We start from the raw sequence: 15,439 nt of genomic DNA on the forward strand, positions 1-15,439 counted from the left end.
CTGACCAGTTTGGGCACTGAGCCCCATCCTTTCTGGCTTACCAGCTATAGGAAGCACAGTTACCCGCCAGACAGAGCTCCTGTCTGACAGACCCTAAAATTTACAAGTAGAGACAAATCTATTTTGTTTTGCATTATGCCTAAGGGCAAGAAGCATAATGCCAAGAGGCATTCTTTTTTTGGACAATTCAGTTAATTAAGTGGGATAACCTGGCTACCATTCCAATTTTTACCTTTCTGTGACCTGTCATTGATGTACCCATCCACAATATATGGAGGGGGTCGAAAGTAGGTTTACCATTGTTAGTATGTGAGTTTATTCTTTAATTATTATTTATTTATTAATGATTGTATTACTTATTTGTATTTTTGTTTTCTTCTTCTTCTTCTTATTATTATTATTGTTAGCAAGTAGTCTACAAGAATATGTAAATAATGTTTGCTGGAATTTTGAACACTTATGAGATTGTACCTAAGTGCTCTATGCCATTGTGACATTCTTTTGTGTTAATAAAGCTACTTTAATAATCATAACCTGCATATCTTTTTCAATACAAACAAAAGTAAACCTGCCTTTGCCCATCCCGTATACATATATATATATGTATATATATATATATATATATATATATATATATATATATATATATATATATATAAAGGCAGTCCCCAGGATACGTACGAGATAGGGACTGTAGGTTTGTACTTAAGTTGAATTTGTATGTAAGTCGAAACAGGTGTATAAATTTAATAAATGCTATTGTTGACCGGTTGTAACCAAGTTCTCTGCCAATGAATGATGGAGTTTCACCTCTCTCTGACCTTTTTATTATGTCTACTTTATTTTCAATGGTGATGGTATTTCTCTTCTATACTATATCATCACCACTTGCATCAGATTTGTGTTTCAGAGACATTCTTGAAGGGTGAAGACAAAAGGTTAAGATGAGCTCTTCTGCACGGCACTGTACACGCTATCACAGCAGGAAGGCACCCGTCGTCAACACATCTGATGTACTGACAAGAGACAACTTCCTGCTATGTGCGTAGCAGTACAAGCAGGCTTGCTATTGAGAATGACTTGGGGCGGAGAGGGGGGATTCATCACTCTCCCACCACACAGTCACCTCCACTACAGTATGGTGCCTGCAGCATCCACCCACCGAGAATGAACACGGTGCGGCCAAAGGCGAGTAGTGAATCGCCCAACCCCATTTCAACAGGCAGCCATACGAGGCACACTACAATGCTAACCCCGCCGCCCCGTTCAGCCACAACCGGGTCAGCGCTTACAGCATTACCAGCCGTGTGTGTTGGGCAGGCAGTGAAACACCCCCCTCCGCTCCATCCAGCCTGCATTCAGTCAGGAGCAGTAGCTGCGGCGGCATAGTGGGAGGGCAGCGAACCATCGTCCTGCACATGAGCGATAGCTGTGGCCCTGGTGACTATGGACCACGAGTCACTGCTTGCCGCGGGAGCCGCCTGAGGGACACTACACTGCACGAGCAGTGAAATCACCCCCCTCCAGCCACTGCTTGCAGCGTCCCCAGGCTGATGACGGAGCGGCAGTTACTGAGGTGCATGAGTCGCAGCTGTGGCCTCGTTTGTAAGTCATAGGTCAGATATCCATAACCTGGGGACTACCTGTGTGCATATATATATATATATATATATATATATATATATATATATATATATATATATATATATAAAATCCAAGGCAATATGAAATCCCAAAAATTGTCAACATAAAGAACAAAAGGTTAAAAAATTCAGTAAAGCACTAAGCAGACAAAAATTACACAAAGCACAAGAACTCACCACTCATTCAGAGCGCATTCAGAGTGTAACGACAGGAATTATGGTGAGACCCTCTGGATATATAGGGTGTAGGGCAGTCTTGGCATTGATTGACAGGTGGCCCCGTGTCTTGGGGACCACTGACAAAACACACAGAATATAGCACAGGTAGTTTACATACATTGACAAAATCTACAACAAAGAATAATGCACATAATCAACAAAAGTAACAATAGCATGAAAAAAGATAAAAAAATTTACAAAAATAATATAACGCATAAATTTGAACCCCAACCAGGAGGGGGAATCTGGCAGAAATATAACAACTACTATTTTTAGTCTCAAGTTATGTCTGAATTTTTAATTCAGATTTTGATTCTCATTTTCATTTAGGGTATGGTGTAGCAGTTGTAACCAGAAGGGGGCACCACTGAGATCCAAACCACATACACAATGTCACCCAACACCACTCCAGGTTCAAATACAGCCTTGTATATTGTCACCAACCTTTGGAAGTGAATACAGCCAGTAATTACACAGCACAATGTTCTTGTGCCCTCCTGGTGCATGTCGCCCACTGCCTTCTGACTCACCGAGGAGATGTGACTGGCTTCTTTTAAACTGGACCCGGGAATGCTTCTGGTGTCACAGCAGTGGCCATCCAGAGCATTTCTGGGTAATATGGAAACCAGGGCAGTCTTCATCCCAAGAGCACCCTCTTGCCGTACCCAAAGACCGAAACAGGGTTGCTCCTCTACACTCCAACTCCTATGGCAACACTGATGGGGTCGTAACTGGGACTAGCCTGGAAGGCCACTGCCACCTATCATGTGAGGGAATGAATTCCCTAAGGCATCAGTGTTTGCCCAGGCATTCCCTCAGCTTTTTACTCTTTTCTGGCTTTGTCTACTTCTTTTCTTGCAATCTCATTTTTAAAACCTTCTCTGCTAGTGGATGGCATAATTGGGAAAATTTCAAATTTTTTGTGCCTATCTTATGAAAAAGGACTTTATTTGGTTTCAAAATCAGATTTGCACACTGATTGATGTATAACTATCAATCTCTGCCACTCAAAATTCATCTTCTGACTTCTCTGACACCTCATTATGAGCCACTCTTAGAAAGGAACATGGTACAGTCTAGTGTGCATCTTGCTGACAGACTGCAATGAATATCTAGTATGGGATCTTTCAGTGGTTTTATTGATGATACATACAATCAAATAGAACATACAAATTTGCTTTTCTTTGATGACAATAAGGGGATAAGTAGGATCAGAAAATGTTTGGATGGATAAAGCAATGAGGTTAATAATACTCAGCTCACACAAGCTGATTCACACAGGCAAAACACATCCAATATGTCAGAATCATTTGAGACTCCAATGGAAGTCGACAAGTAAAATACTGCTGTCAGGGTAACATGCAATCCATAATGGACGAGTTCTTCACATCAGGCCAATGAAGCAAAAAAAGAAAATAATAAATTATAAAGCATAGTAGTGTCTTGGAAATTCTGCCACACATTTGCAAGAAAAATAAACTTACTCGTGCAATAAATTTCCATCCCCTACCTAGCTAATAATCTCGTAGTCGTTTTTTTGTTGTAGGCACCTTCAACATTATTATCATTTCGCTAAAGCAGTGGCATCAGTGATTAAGTGCCAAGAACCTCAAAGATCTGGAGCATTTCTGGAGGTTAGTTAGCTTGAAAGATCAAGTCCATTTCTCACTTGTGGCAGTTATTAAATTCAAACTTGGGTAGCATTGCTACTTCCTTAACCTTGGGACTCTAACGGGTAGGAAGGTTGTTGTAGTGCGTTCATCATTTTCTCGTTTGGCTCGCGTGGCTGTCATAGTGAGTCCCTACCTGGAGCCCTCAAAAATGTGCAGCACTTACTATATGCGGATGAACTGCATCATCTCCCCCTCTTCTATTTTTTTGGACATGTTACATGAAGTATTATGCTCACCTTTTTGGTTTATTGCAGCCATTCTCTGTTTATAAGTGTATGCAGCATACTGGTCTCTTGAAGGAAATTGTATTTTTATAAGATTATCTGGACATCTCTCTGATCCTCTATTGGAATAAATTGGTTTAAAAGTACATGAATGAATAAATCAAAATTATTGACTGTTTAATTAACTTTTGAAGCAAAATTAACTTAAAGGGTAGGTTCGTTTAGCATTTTTAAACAGTTGCTTTCTCTTTGCCATTCTCCCATAAAGCTGCAACTAGTGAAGTCAGTTGTTGTCTGCATGGTCTCTACAGTCTGGGCCACTGCAGCTTGTAACGCCTTTAGAGTTCTCACAGGTCAGTTAATGTTTTCCCTCACTTGTCTTTCTCTTGGACAATCACTCAGGTTTTGGGGGACGTCCTGCTTTAGCAGATTTGCAGATGTGCCATAGTTTTTCCATTTCTCCATGGTTGATTTAAATGGACTCCATGGTGGCTTAACCTACTGAACTCACCACAAGCTGGACCTCCAAAATAAGCTGCATAAGCCCGCAATCAATTTGAAACCCTAGACAGGTGGTCTCCATTGGACTCATAATGGGACTTCTAGAGCCAATTGACTGTACCAGTGATGATTTAACTGTGCCATATTAATACTATTTGACCAATTATACAATAGTTTGTTTATATTTGTAATTTGTAATTACCGTATATACTACTATATTTAAGTTCTCCCACAGATAAGTCAGGGCTTAATTTTACCGTATAAATTTCGGTATTTTATAATGTTGGTCATATAAGTCGAATACGGAAAACATACGCTATTGGTCCAAGAGATTATGATATGCTAATGCCCACCTGAGAGAGTAACCATGGAGCACACTGCCTTTTTTCTATGTATTGTGACTACGTGACCACGCGGTAATACCCGAACTATTCCGAAGTGACATTTGCACTGTTTTGTGTATCTCACACCCTCACACACCTTTATCGTAAGAGCACCCCTTATCTACAATAGAGCGTTCAATCAGAAGAAAACATGAAGCTTGTTTTAAGTTAAAAGTTGTTGAAGTGGTGAAAGAAATTGGTAACTGCGCAGCTGCAACAAAATTTGATGTGTCTGAGAAACTGATGAGAGATTGGAAGGAGCTAGAAGATGTGAAATAAAAAAAAAAAATGTAATTGTTGCATTTTTGACCGGGCATATAAGTTGGGGTCTGATTTTATGATCGATTTTTCAGGTTTCAAGACCCGACTTATATGCGAGTATATGCGGTAATTTGCAGAGGTCTGTTTCCACTTTGTCCTTAAAGAGTCTTATTCTGTTGATCAGTATTGAAAAAGGGAAAATAAATACATTCTGATTTAATGTTGTATAACAATAAAATGTAAAGACATCCAAGGGAATGAATACTTTTTGGCAGTATATCGTGTATGTGCAGCTTCTGAATTAATAAACAGGAAAGCTCTCTAATGAGTAGATTCCCAAGCACTATGGATTTTTCCATATCCATGAATTTGAAAGCATTCGCATAGTGCACATTAGACATTCATTGGTGAAGAAAAAAATAATTCAACAATGGTCCCCTCATGGGACAAAGAATTGCTAATGACTCTTAAGATTTTCATTTATATAAATGATTTAAAATGATAAGTAACAACACTGTTAGTTGAATCTGCAGACGACAGTTAAGAAGTGCAGCCAGATCAGCAGAATCTCTGGAGGCATCTAAATCAATATAGATGGACCTAGACAGGACTGTGAATTGGGCGATCCGATGTGACAAATAAGGCTTAATGTAAATAAATGTAAATTTTTCTATGTAGGGAGGATTTAGATAACAGCCTTGTTTCGAGGCTGTCAGCAAAGAACTGTCTGATCCTGCAGCTAAGATCTTACATTTTATTAACAACTGTGATTGCATATTCTGTTTGAAATGTTTAATTGCACTAATGTTCCCTAAAGATATTGGAGTTTTAAAACAAAGAACCATTGGAATTAACTTAGACATTGCAACTTAATACTAAATACAGTTTACAAGTAACACAGCAGCTTTTCAATGTGACCATACATCACAATTTCAAGCATCGGTCAGATGTCAGTCTTTCCCGAGTTTCTCCCTCATCCCTCAGACAGTTTTCAAGCCAGTCAATAATCCATCTTTAATTTTTTACTTCCCATGCATTACACTCCAATTTTTTTTTTCCCAAGCATTAGTTGAATCTTTTCTTGCCAATCCAACCCATTATTTTTATTGTGGGGCACATTTCTCTCCACATTAACTTTGTCTGCCATATTTGTCACTTCTCATTCTTCACTTGTATTTTCTATCAAGTTTTCAATGGGCTTTTTATTTACCCCCGGATATTAATCCTAAACCAATTATATTCTAAAGATTTTTTTAATGTGTTTCCATTTCTTCATATAAACATCAATCAAAGATTGCAACTAAAGAATATAAGCACTTCAAACAAAATTGTGACAAACAGCAGATTGAATAAGCAGCAGTTTCTGGATGGATGGTGGTGTAGCGTTTGGAGGACTGGGTCTGAATTTGGGTCTGGTATACTGTGAACTTTGCTGATTTTCCATGGGTGTTTTCTCCAGATATATTAGTTCCCCCATTCTGAAAAGGGCATGTGTTTTAGAATTCACTTGGGGATCATGCAGGATTTTAAATTGGGGTGTAATGAGAGAGATTGTGTGTTTTGAATGAACTTCACCTGCAGCTGACTAACTTGTCCAGAGTTGGTATCTGCCCTGTTCTAATTTTCTATAAATCAGACAGTAAAAGAGTAGGGGGTCCTGAGGGGTGTCCCTTTTTAATTTGACAGAAAATAATAAACAGCAGTAATGAAGGAGCAAGCTGTCTGTAGAACTTGTAAGACTTGATATAGAAATAGGTGCTTCTGCCAGGAGCTCTGTTTTCTGCTCAAGCTGGTCTGAGAATTAATGCCAGCTTACTATTGTAGTACAATCAGAAGGGGTGGGTCATTTGAGGATATAATAGGGGTGACATCAAATGTCTTCTGGTGCCTTGTCCTCCATTCTAAGGATTTACATGGATATGCATGCACTGACTGTGCCACTCATTTATGATTCCCTATTGGTTTCTAGTTGGTTAACAAAATGATGCGACCATAACCCAATATTTTATTACACATCTTTTAGAGGCAATCACTGCAAACAAGTGATTACTGGATCTCTCCATGAAACCTCTGCACCCTTCCCTAGGTACTTTGGTCCTAAAGTTTGTGAAGCACTCTTAAAGCTTGTGTGCCTAACAATGGATTAGGTGCGTATTGAGTTAGCATATTTTCCCTGTGTTTTAATTTCACCAGGTACTTCTATTTAAACACTCTTCCCAGAGATATACTGGTGGTTGGCAACTCTAAATAATGAGTCTGTGTGAGTGTTCTCTTTAAAGGACTGGCACCCTGTACAGGGCTGGTTGTAGCCTTGAAGTAGGTGTTGCTGGAATAGCCTCCAACTTCTCTGTTACCTTACAGCAGGGTGACACGAGTTTTGCAAATGAGATGAATGCACATGAGACCAGCTTCAATATCCAGCCAGGTCAGCATCTCTATAGAGTTAGCATATTCTGCCTACATCAATGGATTCTCCAGTTTCTATCCACATCTCAGAGATATAGGTGAGGTTGGCTGACAATGTGAACTTCTGCGTAAGTGTAAGTGTGAGTGTGGCTGTGCTCTATTGAATAACAACATCTCCAGATTTGGTTCCATTCTTCATTCTGCTAGAATAGTCAACAGCTTAACATGTTGACAAATTTGTTGGTACCCCTCCATAAAAAAATGAAGAACCCACAATTGTCTCTTAAATGAATTAAAAGTGGCAAAAGTAATTGGAACCCATCATTTATTCCATATTTAACAAAAATCAAACTTTGCTGAAGAATTTTGGTTTAACAGAATATTTCTAATAAAAACACAAATGAAAATGGCATTGACAAAAAAATGGGACCCTAACCTAATATTTTGTTACGCAACCTTTAGAGGTCACCAGTGCCAACAAGTGACTCCTGCACTCCTGTCGTTTGGCCCACTTGTCCTGAGAAAACTGATCCACTGGTGTCAGGTTTGAAGGGTTCTTCTCCAGACGTATTGTTTCAGTTCTTTCCATTGATTTTCAATAGGATTTCAAATCAGGGCTCATAGAAGGCCACTGTAGAATAGTCCAATATTTTGTTCTGAGCCAGCCTGGGGTGCTTTTAGCTGTGTGTTCAGTGTCAATATCCTGGTGGAGGATCCATGACTTGTGACTGAGACAGAGCTTTCTGACACTGCACTGTACGTTTTGCTCCCAAAAGTCTTCATAGTATTGAGATTTTGTTATTACCTGCACAGACTCAAGGCACACTGTGCCTCATGCAGCAACAAATAATCAAGCCTTTCTTTGAAAGCTTCATTTTTTGGTCTGTTCACATAGAGCTGATGTGACTTGCCAAAATGCTCCAGTTTTGTCTCATCTGTCCAGAGGACATTCTCCTAGAATGATTGTGGCTTGTCAGTATGCATTTTGGCAAACTGCACTCTGGCTTTTTTATGTTTTTCTTTCAACAGTGGAGACCTCCTGGGTCTTCTTCCATTGAGCCTACTGTCACCCAGAAATCATTAGATGGTACAATCAGACACTGATAGACCTTGATGCTGGAATTCAGCTTTTATCTCTTTGGAAGTCCTTGGCTTTGTGTCTACCAATCTCACTGTCCTTCTGCCCATTCTGGGGTCAATTTTTCTGTAGCGACCGTGTACGGGGAGGTTGGCTACAGTCCCTTGGATCTTAAACTTCTAAATAATATTTGCAAATGTTGGCGCAGTAACATTTAGCTTCTTGGAGATGGTCTTCAAGACTTTGCCTGGCCTGTCATTTTCTTTCTGATCTCCACAGACAACTATCTCCTTTGCTTTCTCTGGTTCATCTTCAGTGTGGGACACGCGGTGACACCAAACAGCAGAGTAATGACTTTTCTACATTTAAATCAACTGAATTACACAATTAGAGACATGTGTGATATGAATTCTAGAAAAAGAGTTTGAAAAGTCACTCTAATCCAGTTATTTAGGATCTTTTCTATGGATACAAACAAATGTGCCAAGGCCATTTTTGAAGATCATTGTAGGATAAGCAACATTTGATCTCTTTTCACACTTGCTTTGCTTTACTCAATGACATGTCAATAGTGTGAAGGTATGCAGGGAACAATTACTTGTCATTTAATCACTTTCAAGGAGGAGACCAGCACTTTTACAAAGAGCTGTAAGGGAAACAGCAAATGTGTCCACAGCTGAATTAGACAGAATGTATTATGTGGATCTCATAAATTGAGATGAAGTGCTGTATATTACATTGGGTTAAAATGATGATCTTGCTAACATTGTGTGACCAACAACAAGCCTGTGGTTATGATCGATAGACCTTTTATGGCTGAAACTTCTCCTAAAAAAGTGGGTGGTATGTGATTAACATAGTACATGTGTTGAAAATAAACATAGCCTGTTGCAAGGGAGAAAAACCATGCTGTAAAACTACATTATACTTTGACATTCGAATACATCATTGGGCTAGTGGTAAATGTGAACATTGCATTGCCACCATCTTTTAACAGTACAGTCTGAGTCAATGTGAGGTTCAAAGAATTGGTAGGTTATGCTCTTGAAAAGATGAAATGTAGAATATGCATTCAGAATAAACAGTGAGTCGTCACAGCCGGTACAAAGGAGGTGAAAAGAACTCCTGCTAAGTGAGATAATGAAGAGCCACACGAGATGCTGATTTTCTGTGTTCAATACATTTAAAACAGCAAATGTGTCTAACAACTCTGACAGCACTCCAACAGAATCAGGGATGAGGCTGCAGAGGATCCTTCTTCTGACTGAACGTCTAAACGAATAACTAAAGAAAATTAACATTACAGTCTAGTCAGAAATGCCCAACATGCCATACCTGCAGATTGTAGATTTATAACACATTATATATGCACTCACTGGCCACTATATTAGATACTCCTTGCTAGTATCTGGTTGGACCCCGTTTTACCTTCTTAACTTCCATAATTCTTCATGGCACAGATTCAACAGGGTGCTAGAAACATTCCTCAGGGACTTTGATCCATATTGACATGATAGCATCACCCAGTTACTGTGAATTTGTTGGCTACACATCCATGATGCAAATCGCCCATTCCACCACACCCCAAAGGTGCTCTGTTGAATTGCGATCTGGTAACTATGGAGGGCATTTGAGTACAGTGAACTTATTGTCATGTTCAAGAAATCAGTTTGAGACGATTGGAGCTTTATAACATGGTGTGTTATCCTTCTGAAAGTAGTCATCAGAAGATGGGGACACTGCAGTCATAAAGAGATAGCCATGGTCAGCAACAATACTCAGGTAAGCTGTGGCATTTAAATGATGCTCTGTTGGTACTAAGGGACCCAAAGTGTGCCAAGAAAATAATCCACCACACCATTACACCATCATCATCACCACAAGCCTGAACTGTTTATATAAGGCAGGATAAATCTGTGCTTTAATGTTGTTGACACCAAATTCTGACCTTACCTTCCGAATGCCGCAGCAGAAATCGAGACCCATCAGACCAGACATTTGTCCGGTCTTATTGTTCAATTTGGTGATCCTGTGCAAATTGTAGCCTTAGTTGCCTGAAGAATGGGCCTGAGCTGCCTCAAAAGCTTGTAATCTTTTTCGTTAGCCAATAAAAGCTGTCATTTTGCTTGACTTTTCATTGTATCCATAATGGCTAACACAGTACAAAATCCTATAAACTTTAATAAATAGTAAAAAAAAAATTCTAAAATCATGTTTTCAGTTAGTAATTCCCAAGTATTGAACATCACTTAATGTGAGGAAAAAATAAATTTCAATGATTTTAGCATAAGGCTGCAAAACTGCAAAATGTGAAAGGGTCTGAATACTTTCAGAATGCACCGTACAGTATATTCATCTTGAGAAATGACGCCTCGCTCTACAAGACTAGAGAGAAGGTGCAAGCTGTGAATTGAACTCTGATCCATGAAAGTATGAGACAGCAGTGCTACCCATTGTGCCACCCCAACATCCTTACTAATGTGAGAACGGTACAAGTCATGTATATGCTTCTGCTTTATAATAAATATTATAAATTATCCTTGATGTATAATTCAATGGTGAGGAAGAAATAGGATGAAGCCTGATGCCTGGCAGGGGGTCTTATTGTAAAGACCCTTCGCTAGAATAGTTGATGTGTTTGCTGCCAACAGTCTGGAGCAAAGTTTTATGAGAGTTTCTCTTCTGTGCATTGTTAAATAGGGCAGGTAGCGGAGAATGAGTGCCAGTGATGAATTACAAGACCATAATGACTCCATCCTCATAAGTCACCAAGTAGAAGCATAAAAAACACAGACTAAAAGGGAATGGCTGGAGACAATTGCCAAGTGCAACGAGATGGCTTTAACAAAAGGGGGCAAGCAAACTGGTGCGCATCTGTATTGAATCGCCTCAAGATTCCCCTCAATCTTTTGGAAAAGTTGCTCCCTCTGGTGTGGCAGTTGTTTTTTATAGTACATACTATAGTACAGAATTTATTTCATCCTTTGACGCTTCTGATGTTAATAAATGACTATAATGTACTGAGGGATAACAATAAGCCTCCCTGGAATGCTGCTCAAACTTAATTTAACAGAGGAAGACAGAGAGGCCTGTAAATCAATCTGATCTGTCCTCTGCACGGTTTTCTGTTTTAGCTTTGTGCGCTGTGACTTTCCTTGTTTTTTTATAAGAGTGGCTGGCTTCTAAACAAACACAGACAGCTTGTTGTCTCAACAGCTTTCTTTTAAAAAATCTGGCAACATTTCAAGTCAATGTTTCAGTGACCCATCACTAGTCTTGTGTGGTGGCGTAGTGGTCAAGGCTCCTTACTCTTAAATGCTGAGAGCTGGGTTGAATTCTTAGCCCAGCTACTGTCTAAGAGGACTCTACTCCTTCTCTCCATGTCCATTGAAACATATAAAAAGATAAAAGATTAAGGTTTTGGGCATCTTGCAGCAAACCTCATTTGATTGTGTGGCTGGTTGGGCAAGAACAAATAAAAAATATAGCCATCATAACCTTCATGAACCATAGATGCTGGTTGGACAACAAACACTGACTTCTGGTTATGTGGAATTCTATGTTGCAGGATTGGCACTCCAGTCACCTAAAAAAGAAACACACACTGTTCCAGTGTGGTTCTGAGGGGTCACCCACTGCACTCGGGTCCCAATCCAGGTGGTTTGTCATGTGGTGGGTGTTGCTACACGCTATCTGTGCATATTCCTCAGAGTGTTGCTGGAGACAGAAGTGACATCAGTCCTCCGGTCGGATGTCTTTGTGTCTGACTGTGAAAGAAGAGAAGGCATTACCGACAGCACTAACAATAACTTCCAGATCCTTGATGATGACTCCTAACCACACACCTGAAACCATATTTCCGTCTCATGATCATCCCTCATAGCAAAGATATGCACATTATAGTAAGTTGACTGTTCAATTGAGTTGGTGCCATGTGATGGACTCTTGTTGATTTTTCCCTTATGTCCAATGATACTGGTAGAATGTGTTGACTATCTTTAAATATAACAGTGAACGGATCACTGGACTCATCTCTTACCGTATGTTCAGGAGACACTTTCTGGGATGTCTCTTTTGCATTATATAGGAGTGAAACTCTAGAGTTGTCTACCTAGAATGGGGTTGGCAATCTTCTAAAAAATCCACACGCTAGACAGAAGATAGAAACAAGTACCACTTTCTATTCCTCAGGTCACTGATCTCCAATCACAGTTCCACGAAATGTAGGACCATGTTCTTGGCCCTAAACTCCTTACTAAAAGATGACTGTGTTCTATCTGGTTAACTCACTCTTTTGGTATCAGCCTGAATAACATTAAAGTAATGCAATATCGTGTGTCATGGTGGAGCACAGGTCAACTGAAGACTTTTTGGAACTGATCATACCCTATATACTGAGACTGCGACAGTCAAGTCAGAAGTTTTCTTTCTTTTCAATGTTTGTCTTTGTTCAGACCAAAGTGTGTGAATATATTGATTGACTGATTAATTATTTTACTAATAAATCCATCTACTGTATAGTGCCTTTCCTATCTATCTATCTATCTATCTATCTATCTATCTATCTATCTCTATCTATCTATCTATCTGTCATATAATGCCTTTCATATTGATTAATCTTTCTGATTGACATGAAAGGCATTACAGTATATAGAGAAAGATGGATTTGAAAGGCACTATATGATTCTATAGATACATAGATAGTGTCTGTCTCTCTCTCTGTCTGTCTGTCCGTCTACAGTACCATTAAAACAGTTCTCTGATTTCCCTTCACAATCCTAAGACATGAAGTGTAGGGTATTTTTTTAATCCAAACTGGCCATGTGTGGCATCCAGTGTGTTGTTGGTGTGAACCTAAATAAGGTTAAAGTCATACAATATTGTGTGGCATGGAGGAGTACTGTCCAGGTTATCTCAAGGCTTTTTCCTGGCCACTGTTAAAGATATTTCTGGATTTCTCTGGTGTAGGGTGATTTTTTATCATGGCTGGTCATCTTACCTTAAGCCTAATGCTACCAAGTCTGTTTCCAGCACCTTGCAATCCTGTACTGCTTGAAAATGAAAAAGTAAAAGAGTAAATGGCATTTGTTCTTACAGTCTTAGATGATTTGACACCCTTGATAGCTCCTAGTTGTTTTCTGTGTCTTCTCTGCTCTCCGTAGACACTTCAATGAATTTGCAAAAATCATTATAAAGACATTACGAGTAGTCCTGGCAGTCTTAGCCAAGTGCTTAGTGTTTTCTCTTCTGTCAGTACTTTTTATGAAAAAATAATTTTTATTATTCCCTTGATTGCATTTTCATGGGGTATCAGCAATCATTGTCATTGCAGCTGTGATCGACCCATCATTGCCAGGTGTATGACTGCAAATGTCAATGGGAGACATAGTGATAATATTTTATTTAAGGATGCATGGCACATTGAAGCTTACTTTATAAGGGATGGCAAGTAATCAGAAGAGAGTATTTTAAACCACAATAAAATAAACAATTGTGGTATCAACTTTTGAATTAAGAATGAGCTCTGCACTAGACCACAATCTAAACTTGTTTAGGAAGGGTAGGCTAAAAACGCAAGAGAATTTTGTTGTGCAGAATAAAATGAAGAATTTCAGGATGGACATTTTCACTGTCTAGCAATTTTATGTTTTCTCTTTGCCTTGGTGGTAGTGACATTTATCACTACCTTGTTATCGGATACTTGCCTGATTTTCAACAATGTATCTCCATAGGATCTTTGTGTAATTTATGCCATTTTCATTAAAATTCTACAGTGACTTTTTATAGACAGATCTTCACATTCATAGAATCCATTAATTTGTGTTCTATAACTTCTTAATCTCATATGCAATAGGTGAATCAAGGCTGGGCCTCACACTTGATGGGACACTGTAGTCCTGTGGGACTCAAATTGTTTTGGTTTAAGGACCACTTTGTCAAAGTTAGCAATATGGAGGACCACCTATGGCCAACAGTCACTCATTAATGTAGAGTCTCTGTGTTATAATTATTACATTATTTTTTCTGCATCTGCTTATGCAAAAATTATAGTAATAACACAAGGTGCAAAGAAGAAGAGTTGGCACACAAACTCAATAAGTAAATCAGAACAGTGCTGTTTAACGGAAAACAGATCCTTAATTGAAGTATGTAAGTTAGTCTGTGTGACAGATTAGGGGCTTTCTCGCTCCCTTGTACACTCAGACCACACATTAGACACCAGGTAAAAGTCCAATAATAATATTTATTACAATAATAAAGTGCATAAAGCACACTTCCCTCCACAATTCTCCAATACACAATCCTCCAAAACTCCCAGATGCTTAGTCACCCTGCCTCCCAACTCAGCTCACTGCTGAGATTTCCCAGAGTCCTTTTAAAGTCTTTGACCCGGAAGTGTTTGTCCCTCAGTCCAGGTGACTTGTAGCACTTCTGGGTCAGATCAAAACTCCTCTCTTCTTCAGCATAAGTATATCATTTCTTCCATTTCCGTAATTGTGAATTACTTCTGGGCTATAAGGAAAGTATAAGTCCCTGGGCCTCCCTGCAGCGTCCTCCGGTGGCCCCCATGGTACCCAGCAAGGCTGTGATGAAAAACTCCAATTTCCATGATGCCCTGCTGGAATTGAGGGCCCTTCCATTTTGCAGGGATGACTCTATCTGGTGGTTTGGGGGTGTTGGCCGGGATACACGGCCAGCAATCCCTCACATCTGGTTATGGATGTCTTGAGTCATGAGAGGAAAGGCCAATCTCTCCAGAGCATGCTAATGATATTGTGTTGTGCAGCACCATAAAAGACAAAGTCTTTAAAAATAGAGCATTTAGATAAACAGGGAAAAGACACAATATATAAGATTTAATGATGATCAGTGTTCAGAAGTTAGCAAACAGAGAGAGCTATTGAAAAGAGTGGATAAGTACTGTATAAATATCAAGGATCAGTGGTAGCCCAAGATGGAAAACTATATGGAGAGATAATCAAAGAATTAAGGCAAATTTTAAAGGTAAGGGTTTTAAAAAAATGGTAAGTCCAACAATAATGTATGGATA

The 15,439-nt window shown here is 39.2% G+C and overlaps 1 protein-coding gene across 1 annotated transcript in view; it reads left to right on the top strand.

Moving 5' to 3' along the window:
- Positions 1 to 15,439, top strand: part of LOC120541702 (nuclear receptor ROR-alpha A) — a 558,859-nt gene that overhangs the window by 349,713 nt on the left and 193,707 nt on the right. The gene's annotated exons all lie outside the window — the stretch shown is intronic.

Source organism: Polypterus senegalus, chromosome 12 (assembly GCF_016835505.1).
Source record: "Polypterus senegalus isolate Bchr_013 chromosome 12, ASM1683550v1, whole genome shotgun sequence".
Taxonomy (NCBI): Eukaryota; Metazoa; Chordata; class Cladistia; order Polypteriformes; family Polypteridae; genus Polypterus; species Polypterus senegalus.